The following is a 13,871-nucleotide window of genomic DNA, read 5'->3' on the forward strand; positions in this document are numbered from 1 at the left end:
CTTTCGTGATTAAAGTCTTACGCCAGACGCGAAGCCTTAATGTGCGCAAGACAGTGTTTTTTCTGCATGTAACGCCTCCAGATTGTCATTATCCTGTTACATTCATTATGTCACAGAATTGAAATTTTTACATCATTAAATTACAATACTGCAATACTGGTCTTGTGAATATCTCACAATCACAAGACCATACAATTAATATCGGAAATGCCCGCACCATCATTGTATTTTAACAATCAGTTCATGTGTGGTAGTACAAATAATAAAATTTTGCCTCACTAAATTATTACAAAATATAGGGGCATAATAATAACTTGCGTTTGTAGGATCGTTACATAAATTCAAACGGCTTTTCGTGTCAACTTATCATCAGGCAATGCCTTCTACTTGAGAGATTTAAGTAATCCGTGCTTCTGGTAATTCCATGTTTACATTGGCAATACCGTCGTCTGACACGAGGGTGCATGTGCAATAACATTCAGGTGCATAACTTAATACACCTAATTCCTCCTTCAGCGGCGACTAATTATAGACGATAATTCTACCAAGAATATACCTACCTCCGGCTTAATCCCAAACCACCCAAGCTATGCCGTTCCTCTAACGCAACGAAGCTGGCACGAAGATTCCCAAGAAGCTAAGTCACGTCGGACTTGTTTCGTATATTAACCCGCGATCCATTACGCAGCAATTTCCATTAATATAAGATTAAAACAATTAGAATTTGACGGGCGGATATATGATCTTCGACTTGTGTGCGCTATGTTGTTCAATATCGAAGTACATTTCTCTTTTATCTTATCTTGTCAGATTGTCTTCTTCAGAATTTTAATGACGCTAAATGTTCATATATATGCATGTAAGTAATCGGATTAATTTCTTCTTGCTACTATGATTGATGAACCATCATTCTTTACTTCAGTACATAACTGATATCAGTTTTTTTTTTTAAATAGATTACTAACAGAAATAATAAAAAGATGTGTAGGAAAAGGAGGATAATATAGTTTGAATTAAAAATCAGACGACCGATTGTTTTAATTAGATTCGTCGGTTAACTTTTCTTGCGAAATCCCAGATCCAACTCGCAAATCTCGTTCACGAACGTAACACCAGCCTCCCAACGGAGGGAGACTTTCGAACGAACTATTGATCGCGAAGTAATGAGCGTGACAAGAGCCGTGGGTGAGCAGGTAAGCGGGAAGCGGGGGAACAGAAGCGGCGTCTAGGGAGATAGGTGAGGGGTGCGATAGTCATAATGCCGTTGTTCGATGCCGACAATGGTGCTTAACGTTCGCCGCGGTGACAGTATGAAATCCGCTGGCGTCCGAGAGTGTCTCACTCGCGTAGAAACGCCGCGCGCGGCAACTGGGTCGGGGTGCAATCGTAAAATTAGCATAACTCCTTCTCGGCGGTAAATCCGTCGCCCTAGTCCACCATTGAGAACGTTACCGATTCGGTCCTAAGAGAAGACGATGCTTTACGACCACCCGGTATGATCGTCTAGAGAATAGAAGCTGACTCCGTTCTAACGACGCACATGACATCATAGAATAAGTCCGAATGCGTTCTGCCAGAAATGTTTTATCGTCTTGATGAGACAAATTTCTATTCGGTATAGTCAGTATTCGGTATATTCGGTCGTTGAACCTGCCAAAATAATTTCAAACTATTTTAAAAATGATGTAGGAACATAAAGTACAATAAAAATATTTTAAAACTTTGATTTTACTTTGATTTGTGCAACTAAATGAAATGAAATGTATTTCATGAATTTTGTATTTTTCATCATTATAATCCATTAATATTACGACTTATGCACAATCACTGTGAATCAAGAAATCTGCGAATAATAAACTATACTGCTTATCGTCAAAGTTACAACAAAGCTTTACAATCTCATGAAATCACTTAACGGAACATTAACGTAACAAAACTGCGCGACTAGCTCGATTATCAGCGAATGGGTCAGGTCACTGTGTGAATTGCGCAAAGGTCTGTTAAACGTTACCATATACCGTTTTAGAGCTAATACTTTACGTCGGTTTAGCACGAGTGTCAGCGAAACGACACAATGGTGCTGACTTCGTTGCAACCGTTACCGCTTATAGTCATATAACGTAGTTATAGGTTTTACAATGTGCTACGGAGACAAAATAAACTTTCGCGCGCTCTCTATTACGGGAATAATGGTGAACTTTTTAAGTCGTTCGACAAGATATTGGCGGCATAAAATCGTCGTTATTAGTAATTCACCGGTCACTGGTCGCCAACAATCAGAGAACTGGAGTGGAGATCTTGGCAGAGGTCGCGTCGTGGTAATTTGAGAGGCGATCGCGTTGGGAGAGAATGGAATTCGATTTCGTCGTGAATTCGTGATCTACCGTCGGAATTTTGCCGTTGGCGTGCGACTCGAATGCAGAAGCCGGCTTATTGTTAGATAATACAAACAATGATTTACAACGGTGCAGTCGTGTAGGTAATGCTGTTAATGAAGATGGACTCGGGATAGATCCAACTAATGCACCATTGCGGTAATCTTCAAATGCCGCGGATACCGAACAAAAAGCGGGATACCCGCGCTCTCGCGGAATTATTGATCGCCGGTCTGTTCTCACTCACTTAGCTCGCCGTTCGTCTTGCTACTCAGGCTCCTTGTTTTGTCTCGTCTCAGGCGGTACGCGTAGCGCATAGGTGGGCCTCCTCTCCGATTCGTTCGCCGGCTCGGTTCCGCCTCGACGGACGGCAACGCGATCGATCATAGCTGCACGGAGCGTGGATCGGGAATTCAATATGATCCGCGTTATTCCGCTTTAACCCGGCGTTACCGCTGCAAGTCGCGGCACGTACGCTGGATTTCATTCACGCTCGCGCCGCAGCGTGTCCCGGGCTCGCACGCCACACAAGCGTTAAAAGCGAATTAAGCCGCGGTGCTGTGGTAAATTTTATTAGCGGCGTGTTGTGACACCGTAACTAGAAACCCCGCCCTGCCCTCGACTGCGATCTTCAAAGGACCTCTTTCAGGCAGGGAGCCCTTTACCGCGTCGCGATATCCCGTAAATAATGAAATTTTACGACGCGGAAACCGTATCTGAAACAACGCGCCGCTGCGCGCAACGAAAGGGTAGACGTAAGTTATAAGACGGGGCATTGGTCGAACGGGCTGGGCAACGGGTGCGAGGCGTTTATCGAGTCGCCAAAGGTTTATGTCGATTCCCATACACACACGCGCGCTCGAGCTAAAATCCCGAGCGAAACGAGTTTCACTTTGTTGCAATTCCGTTGCACGCGCAACGATGCCGCCGCGGACGATTGATGTCGACACGATATTTTGTACGTTCCTGTTACCGCGTTATCTCCATTTTAATCGAAAGTCGATTCGCGAATTCGAATGCCGAATCTCCAAGTCGACACGAGAAATTGTCCGTATTTCCGTTCCGATCGTAACAATCCCGCGTGTACACGGCTTCGCATGGAAATTGTACTTGTAAGACTTTTTGCTGGCTTAATTGAGGAAACATACCTCCATATTTTCGTTTGTCTTACAAATGGAAAAGAAAAATATAAACTGCTTACATTAAACTTGAAAAGTATATTTTCTTACGCACTTGAGAGTAACATTTTTCTCAGAAAAAAATTTAGCTCTTTGCACAACATTAAAAATTTTTGGGATTTCAAATTTAAATTAAAGTCTGATAAAATTAAAGTCATTTTTTTTAATTTAAGAAGAACCATTCTTTATAAATCCTCTCATTTTCAACGTTAAGTAAACCCGGTTCAAATTTTCGACGAAAAAAAATTCAATTCCAGTTTCATTGCAAATTACATTCTTGAACTGTTATGTAAATTTTCTGGGAAGAACACCCAGTTGTATCAGGGCTTTAAATTAAAATCCGAATTCGACATTATCGCGAGCTTAAAGTTCTTTCCAAAAATGCAAACTCGCTATAAAGCGTTGATAATTTATTGAAATAATATTGAACGTGTATCGATGTTGATGAGACACTCGATATTTCCCAGCAGCAAGGCACTCTACGTGAACTTTAAAAAGATCTGCATATTATTGCGGGGCGAACGGATCCTTAGGGCGAGACTTTTAAATGGAAATGACGCTACCTTGTGCACCGCTTTAATCCGGGAGTAGCGGCTCGGTGTTTTCACCGCGCGTCGCGCGATGAACGCTATTATAATCCGGACCTGTATTTCTGACTGACTTCCAGAGAGACGGACCCCCTTGCAGAATTGAGTCGAGGATATGAATAATTCATGCGTGAACGGGCGAAAAGGGGCGGCGGGGCAGGAGGAGGAAAGCGGGAGAGAGGAGGGGATTACAAGAAGGGCCCCGTTTAATGCGATACGCTGGTTAAGGCGCGGCAGTTTACTGAATAAAATCCCTGATTGACCGGTGGCAGGGTGGTGATGGTGGTAGTCGCCGAGCGCGGGCAAGAAAGCGTCGAGCCATATATACGCGATGTGTGCTTGAGTATTCCCCATCGCTCGCGCCCGATCGTTGCGTCGATGTATCGTAACGTAACGACGCGAGAGAGAAAGAGAGAGAAATCTGCGATCGTTTCTTGACGAATGATTTATCGAATGATTCTTGTAGCGCATAATGACAGGGGGAATTAATGCGCCGAGAATTCACAAAGAGACGCGGCGCGGATGCTTCTGGTGGGTACGATGTGACAAAACAGTAATTGCATCCCTTTCATCATTGAGAGTGCTATTAATTAACGTCAGTTGGCATGGGATGATAGCAATTTTGCAATAAAAAGGAAGCCGTCGAGTCGGTCACCGCGCATTATGTAAAGGTGGGTCATTAATTACAAAGAGTAGTACGGGTCTGCCAGCCGCAAAGCACTTTACAATCAGCTGTTACAAAACCGCGGTGACAGCGCGGAGATCGGGCAAGAAGTTCTGCGGGACGCGCCGCTGTCCTGTCCTGGAAGGAGCCGCTGTCCTTCCCTCGTTTTACCTTCCCTCCGCCGGCACCGGAGTCGGAATGATCGGTGGTTATGATGACTGACAGATAGAATTGGATTCAAAGAAGAAAGCGTCGGCACGAATAGACCTGGATATTCTCGAACGGGCACCGCCGGGCAATCGCGAAACTCTCTTACTGTCGTTACTCCAATTATAAACCCGTTTTCACGCTGGCGGCGAACATTCCCACGAAAAGTGGCAAGTTACACGTACGCCGCGTTCGCGAGTAACTCCGAGCGTGCCGAGTGTATTCGACAACGTCTCGAGTCATTTGCGAGATTCCGCATCATCTACGGTCGTTACCGCGAAGACAGGCCTGAAGACGAATACGCGGAAAGGAGAGCTGTCGTGATGTGGGGCGGACTTTCACGTGAAAATGCACACTTCCGTGCGCATCGAGCATCTAGGAGGGAAGACGCGCGCAGCAGGACTTAGCGTATAAGAAATGCGAGAGCGTGTTCTGTGGGAACACACGGTAACCGAATACACAAACGAGAACTCCTCCCCTCCTCCCGTCCCTCCTCCCCTCGACGCGGCGAAGCGGAGCCGACTCTCTTCTCTCTGGACAACGGAGGAGTCGAGGTGATGGCTTGTGTCAGTTCGCCTTATCTCACCAGGACTATCTACCATTACTTCTTTTCACGTTGTCTTGCAAACGTCAGAGGCACTCGTATATACGGATCTCGCCATCGCATCGGCCCCGATCTGTAACGGTCGCGATCGATTGGCCGGCCTCATCGCGTTTTGATCTCTGAGGTACCTTCGGACTCCTCGCGGCTTTCACGGATTTTCGGCGCGGACGGGCATACGGTCGGGAACAATAACTATCACGAATTGCTCGAGGAACCGGTCGCTGTCGTCTCGCATAAGGATTCGTAGGCCGTAAATAGGCAATTTGTACAGCTGGAATCTGAGATCTCTTATATTAAGGTCGAACAATTTTTTTATATAGGATATCTCATCGGATATAATATATTGAATTAAGAAACAGTAAAATATATAATACCAAATTTGTGAGATTACTAATCTTTTATTACTAGCTATTAGTGTTGAAATTGTATAATCAATATAAAATCTGTGTTATGACTGAAAGTCGTTTTAATCGATCCATAAAAATAGATAGCAAAGGCAAAGCATTGAAAACTTATGCGCTATTTTCATCGGTTTAATGAACAGATCGTCGACTCCGCGGTCCTAGATCCAAATTAATGGCGTAATCGACATATGCTATCTGCGGGTACTGATCAATTAATTATCAATCGCGGTACGCGGAGTGGGGTCAAAGTATTGTCGGATCACAAAATGGACACGACTTTAATCTTGCGTAGCCTCGGCGCGCACGATGCTCGGACCGTGACTGGCAGAACGAGCGGAGGGGGAGTCATTATCAGATGACACCCATTATTTCATTCGTCCGTCCGTTCGATTTAATTACATATTCAATTTGGCTCGGTCTTATCGCAATCGCTCGCAGGTTTGTCGAACACAACGCGCTTAATGACTTCTAACTCTCCGAATCGTTCTTGACTGCCGTTGACGGGAGAGAGAGAATCGCCGCCGATGGAAGACAATACCTTGCGCAACTATATTTCCGTAACGGACTTTAATTGCTAACGGATCGAACAGGAAAAGAGTTTTCATCATCGCTTGTAAGATTATATAACTCCCCCGAAGGCTCATGTTGCGTCTTTAGCGCTCAAAGAAGCGCAGAACTGGTTTGCCATTAAAAGACAATGATCTAACATGCTGACACGTCGTCCCCTAACGGGCATTAATTGGCGGCGGATCAAACAAATAGAATACCTCACGTCGTTTTAACCGGCTAGCGCTTTCGATCCATATATTGTTGCGCCTCGAACGTATATTTGCGTTCCCAATCCTGACAGGAATATTGAGAGCCAGGTATATACGGGCAATCGCTGACTATCTTTTATATTTTATAACTGGCATTAATTGCTAACGTACCGAGTCTCATATTGTTTTAACTCATGGAACAAGATTATCGAACAAGGTTATTCTTGACTAAACAGAGAGAACTGATTTATATTTGAAAGATCGTTCTTTTAATAGCCACCAATCGTTAACAAAGGAAATCCCCTTATTTCGATTGTTTCTACACGGAAAGAACAATTTTGCTGGATCCAAATCAGAAAATAATTTTTGTTCAATAATCAAAATAATTTTGTTGGAAAGTCAAAATGATTGCTAGAATATCAAAACGTTTTATAGCAATGCCTATCATTTTTAACTTTCCAACAAATTATTTTGATTATTTAACAAAACTTATTTTCAGATCTGTATTCAGCAAAATTTTTAGATCTTTCAACAAAATCGTTTTTTCCGTGTATATCAAAGTGCGCAAAGATAATATATTTGCTCGTCTTATTTTCTATCTCTTTGTATCAACTGGTGGTCGATACTTTTACTCTACACAAGTTCTTGTTTGTAAATCACACTTTACTATTATGTCACATCATCTTTTATCTATGACATAATATCAGGTAAAATCTTATTCTTGCGTACTTTTTATATTCGCCTTCAAGAAACGCTTCTCTCTCTTCTCTTTCTTCGCGTTCTCTCTTCTTTCATCCTCGTTCTCTTGAATACATTATGTCGTGGTCAAAGAAAGAAATACCACAGCCCTCGACAAAGGAGGCGAAGCCGCGAGGTAAACCGTAACCACGGTCGCGGAAGCGTGAAGAATGAAATCCTCGCGGTGAGAGCGCAATCAGGCAGTATTGCTCCGGTTCCTCCCGCGCGCTCATTAATTACGTTTTTACAGGTGCGAAAGAGAGTGGAAAGAGAGGTGCGCGCGGGGCGGGCTGAAAAATCGGCAAGAAACGCCGCGCAATTATCCCGCAGTTACTCGAAATTAGCGTATCGATTAACCTCGTTTCGCAGCTCGGCCGCGTCATCGGCGTTTTGCGTCGACGCGACCGGGCTGGGTTCTTTTCCGGTACACCGGTTCTTCGCGTGCACGCACGTAACGTACGGTATGACGTTCATAAACGCGCGCGTGCATACCTACACGAGATCCATTCGTGAGCTTTGAGTTTCGACCGATCGATGATGAATTGATTGCGATGGTTAATAAGTTGACTGACAATACGGACCGGCCGCCGGATGCGGTTTTTATTGCGATAAATGATGTAAACGCGGTGTCAGTTTCCATGATTGGCATCTGCCAATTAAGTGCGTAATAGTTGCGACACGCTAAAAAATCGTGTCGTAAAATCTGATTCAATATCTTCCTTGCAGTTGTCTAGTTCTGCTATTTAAACGTGAAGCGTGATATTTTCGCGTGGTATTTGGCGGGAAGTGTTAATAAATTATTACGACTATAGCGTCGATCAATCAGTACAACTTATATATGGAATGCGATTCCCAAAGTTGCCACGGAGTTGTTAATTATGGACTGCGCAGCGGCACGATTTTCGATGGAGATACGTATACTGATAATTTATCATCGTTTTACCAGATTTAATCGACTGTTAATTCAACTGTTGCTACTGTTCATTAAACTCTCAGCTCGGTCATGCGTGATGTTAAATAATTAACTTGAATTAATCCTGTTATTTTGGTAATGATGAAAAATACTCGAATTCACCTGGCAGTAATAATATCTATATAAATATAAAATATTGACCTACAAATGGTAGAAATTATTACTATTTCGACGACCGCATCTTCCGAAGGAACAATCAATAAGGAGCGTTACGTATTATAACAAGCGAAACTAGTAACGATGCAATTTGCGCATACCACCCTAGGGATTTCGAAGTTTCAAAGTTCATACTATTCCGCGATATTGTTACGCAATACATATCAATTATTACGTGAATCTATTACAAACTAGCACCTGTGCAGGTAGCGCCGTGGTGGTTGCCCAATTATTTCACTCTGGAACATTACAACACGATTAGAGATACACGACTGGAGATAACACGGTATTTAACGATATGATTCTATTGCATAAAATTCTTAATACCACCTGCATATTCATAAATCACTCGCACAAGAAGGTATACACACAATTTATTCTCTCTCCGCGTGCGGTCGGAGAAAGGTTATATTTTTAGAAGAACGAGGATCGATAAAACGCGTTGGATAATCCAAAATTCGCCCCCGCGTGTGAGTGAGATATGAACGAACTTAAATTATCGCCGGTTTCGAGAGAGGAGGAGAGTAATTAAAAATGCTGTCAAAGGCATTCGGGGAAGAGCTTTCCAGCTCATATGAAGCTCTCTCTCTCTCTCTCTCTCTCTCTTTCTAGGCTAGAAAAAACGACGGTGAACCCGAGAACCCGAGAAGGCGTGGCTCGTGCCTCGTACCTCTCCGAGTACTCTATCTTCGTCTTCCTCTTTCTTTCCATCGGCCTGTCGTTCTTCCGTGTACGTGAAACTCACGTGTAGTAGCACGTATCTTCTCGCCGTCCGACGAAGCACACCGTCCATCCGACCTCGTTCGACCGGCTCTCTGACTTTCGGCCTTATACATAAATATCTCATAAATAACCGTCCGGATAATCAACGTCGATTATAATTACCCACCGCTTGTATCACTAGCGCCCTATTCACCGGCCCTTTTTTCGAGCAGATGCAGCAGACGACGGACGAGGAACAAAACGCGGCGTCCCAGATCCCTTTTGCTCTGCCATCACGTCTTTCCATACCTTCTTTGGAAACCTTCTCACGGTTTTAAGGTCAGACCTTATTTACAGTCACACGTGCGCGTCTACATTCTTGTAGACGCGCACGTGTGTATACGTTCAGTAAATGTTTAAAGGAAATTGTGTGATAAAAAGTATGCATCGTTTTGGTTATTTAAAGACTCACCGACGTTTGTGGAAACGTGAGACGTAGCTGCTAGCAATAGGGTTAAAGAATATGATAGATTAATGTCAAATCAAACCGACGACCGTGTGTAAATCGAATAATAAAAGCCAACGTAAAGAATGCTGCGACATTAAAAGATAATATTAATCTTGTGTTACGAAATGAATTAAATTTTCAATTATCAAATTTAACGTTACGTGAAAATAAATCTTAAATTTTACATACATCTGACGGTTGCTTATGCAAATTTAAGCGAGCCGTCCTCTATATATTCCTTCTTTTTTTTCACTCGTCGATCAATAGAACGTTAACGACTTTTCAGTATCGTGATTCATGGGTTTTGTTTTTTCTTATCGTCGCGACGGAGAGCAACGAAGAATTCACGACATCCCGCGCACACAAAGAAAGATCGCCTACATCCTAATTAAGGCCATGCTTGGCGCACGATTACTTATCGACGTGCTCTTATCGATCATGGTTGCCTCGCCGAGTCCGACTAATCGTGTCTTAATTAATTTTCCATACAGCGAGAAATTATTCCGAGAAATTGGGAGCGACATTATTTTAGGCGCGCTATTTAACGAAATGTTATTTAACAAGAATATTACACGTGGTAGATAAGCAGGAAATATCCCGATTAAAATATGCTACAATACATCATTTTTAATGCCTTTAACAAGTACATACATTTAATATTTTCAAATTAAATATTTAATTTTTGAGAGGATTTTCCGATATATATGTATATTTAAAATATTACTTCTATTCCTTAAAAAAAATTGTTAGTTTGCATTAAATTTATATTTTTCTGTTTTCAAATCCCTATATTTTATATTTTTACAATTCAATATCTTTACAATTTATGTCTATATTAATTATCTTGTGACGGAACTTTATAAATAATGCGAAAATAGAAATGATAGGTGATGTATCTTCAAACTACAAAATTATGTCCATCTCATTTCAACGTATTGTAATTATGTCGTTGTAGCAGAGTACAATCGCCAACAATGAAATTTAGCTTCTCATCTCGCTCGGAATAACTTCACGTAAACTAAATCGTATTATACGTGAGTTCCTCCTGCATACGCAATACCATGAGCGACTGCTGTTTATGCAACAGCTATTACTACGGGACCTATTTCCAGCAATTTAGTCCGCAAGCTTTCCCGAAGCGAATCAGCAGTTCTCGCGAGCCCATTAATCGGTATGCAATTAATTTTCCACTCAAATGATTCAAATGGTGGATTTCTTTTCTCACAAACGAACGTTAAGATGACTCGTAATAGTCATAATCATATTGAATTCATGTAAAATCGGATCGAGATATAAAAGATCCTTCGAATCTCGAGAGAAAGTTTCCGTAAAAGAGCAAGTGCGTTTCGAGATTCGCTGATTGACACTGTGATTTCTAGTCGAGTCTCTCATGAGGTTAAAACCGTCGTCGTCGTGGTGAATTTCCGGTGCCGCGAATAGCCGTCGTAGGCGGTTTTCGATCGAGATTCGTTTCCGCGGGGCCGCGGCTTCGATTATTATTGTTGCCGCCTCGGGGACGTAATCCCGCGCGGCGATCTCGGACGGACGGGGTTGAAATCGCGCAGTCATGCGATCGATTCAGCTTACATCGAGATGAAATCGCTCGCGGTCCGCCGCTGGTCCAATCGATCGTTTGCATTCGGGTTTGTCGAGAGCAACATCATCGGGCACGTTGCTCGATCGTGATTCCGGATCGATCGATGGGGGCCCTATCGCTGCCCTATCTAACTCCGATATCCTCGGCTATGAGTTTTATCAACCATTGCGCGCGCGGTATCTCGCCCGTCGATTACGTTCGAGATTTCGTATCGGTGCCGTGCGATGAAACGCCCGGATTATGACCGGGAAATTATTGATTTCGAATCGGTGTCCGAAAGCACAATCAGATCACCAGTGATCTGTAATAGAGATTGTACAATGCATAGATATTCTTTCTCAGTAGGTTAGATATAAATATAATAACAAGCAGAGAGAATTGCAAGTGCAATAATTTAAACGTAACGACGAAAATATCCTCGTACAAAATCCATACTTTCGCAATATAAATGTTACAGTCTATTACTCTTATACTCCAACAGATTTATTATAATGTTAGGATCAGTTTCTTACAACTTCTGATCATACATGAAAGTCTTAGAAAAGCAAAATTAAACAGTGAAAGTAGAATTCATGAAGAGATTCTTTGCTATTGACAGTGACGTAACACGCATTCGCGGCTAGCACCAAAGACGCGTAAGCTGCCGAGTTCGTTTCGCGAAACTGGCAACCGCCAACGCTTGCGAAAGGCATGATAACCGTGTAATTGGACGTGTCAAGTGCTATAAGCGGGCACCGCTTGCCGTTCAGTCTTGACTCCCTATGAAGAACGTGCGCCTGGGCATCGTTGCGCCTTCGCCGACGAGGAGCCCTCACTTCAGCGTGACTATGTATCTACGACTTGGCGCGCACCATCTGCAGCCTCGTTGGCAACCCGCTTTCATCTCGGGATAGATACGATAAATGTTTCTGAATTAGATCCACCTATCGCGGAAGATACGATCGGCGTCCGCGAATTAGCCCCGACCGCGCCGTTAAAGAAGCCGCTACTTAATGCTGTTACGCCACTATCGTCGTGGCATCGAGATTATCCGCCGGGATGCGTGCGTTTCGTGTGCCGGCCGATTCGTGTCCGTCGCTTTATCTTCCGCCTTTCATTAATCACCACGGGCGATTTCCCGTCGTGGCCACGCCGCCGCTGCCGCCGCCGCGACGTTATTACAGACTCGCGTAACACCGGTCGTCTCTCATTCGAGCGCTATAGAACCTACGAGAGTACTATCGAGAGACTTGTCCTTCGACAGACGGGTCTTCGCGCAGGTCTCCCTTCAGGTCTGTAACGCGCTTATAGCGCTCCGCGCCGGTAGTCCGTCGGAATACCGCGGAAGGCATTCTCTCTCGGTCGGGAGGCGTGCTCGCGCGACTGAATCCAAGCGTGCGCGCTCGTGAACGCGTGTAAGGAGCGCGGCGTGTTGTATAGCACGGAGCGCGCGCGCGCGCACGCTTAAAGAGAAACGCGGCACCATCAAACATCTCTCGCCGCTAGACGAAGGCGATGATGGATAACCTTTGATGAAATCATTCATACATCAGCGTCCTCCGCCTCGCGCCTCCTCGCCGCGCACAGCCGACGAGCGCGCGCGCTCATTTGCCGCGTACCGTTAATCTTTAATTACTCATTGATTTATTATTGGCCACGCGGCGTCGGCTGCGTTACCTTTCGCACCGTAGCCGATCGCTCTGGCAGCCGTAGTATTTTTACAGCGGGATTATATTCCGATGCATTCTGTATGCATCGCCGATCGTTCCATTGACACGCCGCCGACGTTTCTCCCTCGAGTTCCATAAAGGATGACAATGTAAGTGATCAAAGCTTGGGGATGATACTGCCCGCCATTGTATAATACGTTGAGCAAAACGAAGAAAAGTTAGGTGAGAGATTTTTTAGATTTGCGCTTTATATTATAGATGATTTCACATAGCCGTTTAACTCGTCAATTTTTATTGTGAGATCAAGAGATTCCCAGTCGTTTCAGTCATCTCTGACATTAAAATATCTTGTCCAACAACTTTTTTTAAATATGATGTTCTTTCGTCCGCGCGTTGTTTTCTTCCAATTGTTAACGTCACTTTTGCATTTCTGTTTCTACGAATTAATGAGAGATAATTCGGTATAATAAGAGAATTGTAGAAAACTTACAGCTTGTAAAAATTCCAAAGCGATAGCTACAATTTATTGTCACGAAAAAATCTCGCGTTTATCAATATATACTCGAGAATCGTATAATTGATGATGTTGTATAATCGTTGATGTTTACCGCAATTTCGGGATTCAAGATTCGGGATTCAAAATATAAAAATAACAAAATACCATTTAGGGAAAGGGGAAAGCGACATACTGACAAATAAATCATCGTCTGAGATTAGTGATGTCGCGCACTGCCAACACTCGTGGTGTTCGTGCAGATTGATACCGCCGTC

Source organism: Wasmannia auropunctata, unplaced genomic scaffold (genome assembly GCF_000956235.1).
Source record: "Wasmannia auropunctata unplaced genomic scaffold, wasmannia.A_1.0 LD336076.1, whole genome shotgun sequence".
NCBI lineage: Eukaryota > Metazoa > Arthropoda > Insecta > Hymenoptera > Formicidae > Wasmannia > Wasmannia auropunctata.